This window comes from Myotis davidii, unplaced genomic scaffold (assembly GCF_000327345.1).
Source record: "Myotis davidii unplaced genomic scaffold, ASM32734v1 scaffold164, whole genome shotgun sequence".
NCBI classification, from domain to species: domain Eukaryota; kingdom Metazoa; phylum Chordata; class Mammalia; order Chiroptera; family Vespertilionidae; genus Myotis; species Myotis davidii.
The window spans coordinates 969486-975189 of record NW_006296417.1 but is presented as its reverse complement, the minus strand read 5'-3'; the positions used below and the strand labels follow the sequence as shown (position 1 = coordinate 975189).

Genomic DNA, 5704 nt, shown 5'->3' with positions numbered 1-5704 from the left:
CCCCCACCTCCCGCCCTGGCCCGCTGCCGCCTGAGAGCCGGGGTCCTGGCCCAGCGACCCGAGGCCACGAACCAGCTGGGTTCCCAGGTGCCCATCGTGTGCCGGCGCCGGGCCCTCCCCATCCTCACCCTCTCGGGGGCAGCACACACCCATTTCACAGATGGACACATGGAGGCCTGCGCCAAGCTCAGCACAGCTCCCCACAGCTCAGGGAAGCTCAGGGGCCTCCCAAAAAAAAAGAAAAAGAGAAAAAAAAGAAAAAAAGGAACAAAAAAACAAAATATATATATTTAAAAAGAGAAAAAGGAAATAAAAAATGAACAAAAGTTCATGGGCCCTGATTCCAAATGCTCCCTTTTCCAGCAGGCCCTGCTCCTGCGAGAGAGCCGCCCCCGTCTGGCTCCGCCCACGTGAAATGGGGCTGGACCCCAATCGAACCCTGACCTCCTGGTTCACAGGGCGACGCTCTAACCACCGAGCCACACCGGCCGGGTCCCAAAACCTTTGCGTCTTCCCCAATTCCAGCCTCACGCCTATAAACTGTAACCCACCCCCCATCTTGGTATTTGATGCCACCAACCTCATAGCCGCCCGGGGGGTCCTAAGGGTTCCTCAGGCCCCAGAGAGGGGAGCCGCCCACCCCCTGGGGAACCCAGGTTCCAGGACTGCGGGCCCCACGCCCCCGGCCAGCCGTGCACTCACCCACGCAGGTCTTGCAGGTGGGGTGGCACTGCCCGCACCGGACCAGCTCGGAGTCGAAGTAGGTCCCCGGCTCGCAATCGGGAATGCAGCTGCCCCGAGCGAGGCTGCAGGTGGGAAAAAGAAAAGGCGGTTAAAAAGCCATTACGCATTTATTGATTTCGGAAAGGAAGAGAGAGAAGCATCCATGCTGAGAGAGAATCACGGATCGGCTGCCTCCTGCACGCCCCCCACTGGGGACCGAGCCCGCAACCCGGGCCTGTGCCCCGACCGGGATTCGAACTCAGGACCTCCTGGTTCACAGGTTGACGCCGAACCCCTGAGCCACGCCGGCTGGGCCCCAGTAAAATGTTTTTAGAGGAGACGTGTGTGGAGCTGAGAGAAGAGAGAAGACCAGAGCGTGATGCGGACAGACGCCAAACCCTGCAGATGTAGCTTTCAGTAAACACTGGCAAAGACGCGGCAATTCGAGTATAAACGCGAAAAGGAAAAGAAAAGCAGGAACAGGTGGCCGGGCGGAGGGGGGAGAAGGGGTCCCACCTGAACCCCTCCTTGCAGACGGTGCATTTCTCGGGGTCGTCGACGCACGTCTTACAGCTGGGGTGGCACTTCAGGCATTTCCTCTGGCCTGGAGAAAAGGAGATGAGGGGGAGCGCGGGGGGAGAATGGGTACGATCCAATCCGGGCTAGCGAGCCAGCCGGGGTGGGAAGTTCACCCCAGAGAGGGGACCCCCGCCCAGCCCAGTGAGCCGGCCGGCGTGGGAAGTTCACCCCAGAGAGGGGACCCCCGCCCAGCCCAGTGAGGCGGCCGACTCGTCATTTCTAAGCCCAGCACAGCCACGTGCACTTTTTTTTTCTTAATTTATTCTTTTATTTTTAAATATATTTTTATTGATTTCAGAGAGGAAGGGAGAGGGAGAGAGAGAGAGAAACATCAATGAGGGGAGAGAATCATGGATCGGCTGCCTCCTGCACGCCCCCTACTGGATGGGGATGGAGCCTGCAACCCGGGCCTGTGCCCTGACGGGGAATCGAACCAGGACCTCCTGGTTCATACTAGTGGGTCGATGCCCTAACCACTGTGACACACCGGCCGGGGCCGCACTTACTGTCCAACGCGTAGAACCCGGCGGGGCAGGGGTTCAAGAGGGGGCACTCGCTCACGCACTTCCTGCCGGAGCCAGAGCAGGGGGCACCCCCTCCCTCAGCCACGCCCACGCTCACCACCCGCAGCCCAAGTCCCACGGCCAAGGCCCCGCCCAGGAAGGGCCCAAGGAGGAACCTCAGCTGCCCCCCGAAACCCCCAGCCGCCCAGGAAACAAAGGCCCCAGGGGAGAAGGTTAAAGCAGGGGGCACTCGCTCACGCACTTCCTGCCGGAGCCAGAGCAGGGGGCACCCCCTCCCTCAGCCACGCCCACGCTCACCACCCGCAGCCCAAGTCCCACGGCCAAGGCCCCGCCCAGGAAGGGCCCAAGGAGGAACCTCAGCTGCCCCCCGAAACCCCCAGCCGCCCAGGAAACAAAGGCCCCAGGGGAGAAGGTTAAAGCATGAATGCCCGTTGTCTTTTTTTGTTCTTCTAAATAATACATTTGTATTGATTTCAGAGAGGAAGGGAGAGGGAGAGAAACATCCATGAGGAGAGAGAATCATGAATCAGCTGCCTCCTGCGCGCCCCCCACTGATGGGGATGGAGCCTGCCACCCGGGCATGTGCCCTGGGCGGGAATCAAACCGGGACTTCCCCATTCATAGGTCGATGCTCAACCACTGAGCCACACTGTCCAGGCATCACCATGATTCTTTTCAAACTAGTGGCCCGGTGCACAAAATTCGTGCACTGGGGCGGGGGGGTGTCCCCCAGCCTGGCCTGTGCCCTGTCACTGTGCGGGAGCCCCTCGATCCATCGCCCCAAAGAGGTAGGGCGGAGGCCTGTGGACCCGCAGCACAGGTGTGTGGAGAGGCCTCAGCCGTGCCCTGCCCCGTCCCAGACGCTGGAAGTCCCCGCCCACCTGCGCCTGCTGCACACGCAGCCTGCTGATTGGCCGTTATGTGTGAGGGTGTCCCGACCTATTTGCATATTACCCTATTATTAGTATAGATTTTTGGTGTGTTTTATTTCACACAGATTTTTTTTTCCTTATACATGTTCTTTTTCACTCGAATTTTTAAGTAGGGTGCCGGGTGTGTGTGTGTGTGTGTGTGTGTGTGTGTGTGTGTGTGGAGGGGCTGAGAACACAGCTCAAAACAGACCTCCTTTGCCCTGTCTGGCGTTGTTCAATGGTTAGAGCGTCGGTCTGCTCAAACCGAAGGGCCTCAGGTTTGATTCCTGGTCCCGGTCGGGGCGCATTTGGGAGGCAACCAATCGATGTGTCTCTCTCTCCCCCCTCCCTCCCACTCTCTCTAAAAAGCAATGGAAAAATACCCTCGGGGGAGGATTAACAAAACAGCAAAGCCAGTTCCTGTGGGACCCCCGCCCTTACCTGCCGGTCTTGGCGCTGCCCAGGCTGAAGTGCACACAGTTGAGGCACTGATCGGCGCCGGGGCCGTCACAGCCCTGGTCCCCGCACTCCGGGTGGCACACGCCTGCGAGAGACAAGCCCTGCCTTTCGCCCACGCACACACCGGCTCCGTCTGCGCCCGTCCCCCAGGAGCGCGGTGGGCCTGCGGGGCTGGGCTGTGAGGGGCAGGAAGAGACTGTTGGGGACCAGCTGTCACTGTGAGGAATATGAGTCCCGCTCTGTGACCCGTGGCTGTGCTGTTCTGATGAAAAAGCACCTTCTGACCTGGCTGGGAGCTGCACGCGGCCCTGGGAGCTCCCCTGGAAAGGCGGCCCGTCCTCCCCACTGGGAGCTGCCGGTGATCATGGAAGGACGAACAGCTACTGCGGAAAAACCGGAGCGCCAGCCCTTTGAGGACCCCCAGCCTTTGCACACACACAGGCCTTTGCAAATCTCCAACCCGCTCAGGCCCGTCCTCCCCACGGGGAGCTGCCGGTGATCATGGAAGCACAAACAGCTTTACTGCGGAAACCGGAGCGCCAGCCCTTTGAGGACCCCCAGCCTCTGCACACCCACAGGCCTTTGCACACCCCCAGCCTCTGCACACCCACAGGCCTTTGCAGACCCCCAGCCTCTGCACACCCACAGGCCTTTGCACACCCCCAGCCTCTGCACACCCACAGGCCTTTGCACACCCACAGTCCTTTGCAGACCCCCAGCCTTTGCACACACACAGGCCTTTGCAAATCTCCAACCCGCTCACCTGTAAACTGCCCATTTGGCATCACCCTTTGGCCAACTTCCCATGTAACCTTTGTCCTTCCACCCACTACCAGCAGCTGGCTTATGGGGGGGCAGAGCAGATGTTTGTGGGTGCCCTGCTGCTCCCCCACGCTGCCGGCAGGACTGGAACCAACGCTCACGTAGGATTCCACCCTGTCTCTGCTGAATGGGCTCAGGGAGTGACCGGCGGCCCGGACCCCGTGGTTGTCCGGCTACAAGCGGATCCGCCTCCCCCTCCCCCTCAGGCTGGCGTGGGGCATGTCCCCGGGACCTCAGGCCGCAGCGTGCCCACGCCCACCCTGAGCTGCGCCTCCTGCTCTGGAAGAGGCCGGGGAAGCCCGTCTGCCCAGGGAGGGCCGGGCCGTTCTGAAGGCGTTGGGTCTTTAGGAAGAAAAGGAAAACAGCCTCCTGTCAGGTCTGCGTTCTGGGAGGCGGTGGGAGCCCCGCCAGCAGCACAGGGGACCAGGGGACGGAGGGGAGGACAAAGGCCCATTCTCCGGGCACAATGGGGCTTTGCTGGCCCACAAAGCCCGCTCCTCCCCTCCCCACAGGGCCTCGGACCGCCCGGCGGGCAGGTTCATTCTGCTTCCCTCCCGAGGGTTGGATGTTGTTGCATTTCCAACGTTTGCACTGGGGGGTCCCCTTTCTAGGGGGGGTCCCCTTTCTAGGGGGCGGACCCCCGTCTAAGGGGTGTTTGTCCCCAGGGATGCTCACAGCACAGGACACAGCCACCCCTCCCCGACCTGCCTCCCTCCCTCCTCTCCCCGACCCTCCCCTAACGCCAGGCTATTTGCGACGCGAGGTCCATGCCCATCTGATCGGACTCCTGTCCACTCTAGTCCAGCCCACTCCCGGGGAAATCCTCGGAAACCCAGCTCCCCGGCACTGTTTTGGCTGAAAACACATTGAACTTGGCCACCCGGCTGCCCCCCACTCCCAGCCCGGACATGGCCCTGGAGACACCCGGCCTCGCTAGGCAGCGACTTCTCTGGAGCCCAGGGGTCACCAGGCCGGTCTTGCTCGATAAAGTTAACGATGTCCTCAATCATGCGGATGTCCCCCGCCTCCTCCTCCCCCTCTTTTATTTTTTAAAAATATATTGTTAGCGATTTTCAGAGAGGAAGGGAGAGGGAGAGAGAAACATCCATGATGAGAGAGAAGCATGGATCGGCTGCCTCCTGCACACCCCGCACTGGGGATCGAGCCCGAAACCCAGGCACGTGCCCTGATCGGGAATCGAACCGTGATCTCCTGGTTTCTAGGTCGATGCTCAACCACTGAGCCACACCGGCCGGGCCTTCTCTCCCTCTTCCTCCTCAAGCCCCTCCCCTTTGCCCTCCAGACCATGAAACCCTCCCTGGCTCTTGTAGCAGCTACTGGCCCACCTGTCCCTCTGGCCCGAGAACTCGGGGACTTCCGAGCCTCAGAAACATGCCCTCACCCCTCAGACCCTCACCCCCACCCCCCCATCCATCTAGACTTGGGCTGCAGACCAGTCTTATATGGGGAGATCCCCGGGTGGTAGAAGGTTAGAGTCGGGAGCAGATTTTATGGGGGAAAACAAAGCGTTCATTCATTTATGAATAATTACTGAATCTGATTTATAATCACAGGGGGAAACAGCCGATCAGCCCATTCATAATTCAACGTCCGTGTTAAACGAAATTTGAATGGAATCGCCCATCGTTTATGCTCGTGATGCTGGGGGTGGGGAGGCTCCATGGT

General features: G+C 60.3%; 2 long non-coding RNA genes across 2 annotated transcripts in view; both read right to left on the bottom strand.

The window, feature by feature from the left end:
• Positions 1–673: 673 nt before the first annotated feature.
• Positions 674–1858, bottom strand: LOC107184364. The gene is made up of 3 exons (XR_001515191.1): positions 1809–1858; positions 1240–1327; positions 674–806 (listed from the first exon to the last, which is right to left on the bottom strand). It is a non-coding gene; the product is annotated as an uncharacterized LOC107184364 (long non-coding RNA).
• Positions 1859–2003: 145 nt separating this feature from the next.
• The window catches only part of LOC107184365, a 4650-nt gene continuing 949 nt past the window's right edge, over positions 2004–5704 (bottom strand). The window contains exons 2-3 of the long non-coding RNA XR_001515192.1: positions 3179–3281; positions 2004–2070 (exon numbers count right to left, since the gene is read on the bottom strand). This is a non-coding gene — a long non-coding RNA (uncharacterized LOC107184365). The remainder of the gene's footprint in view (positions 2071–3178; positions 3282–5704) is intronic.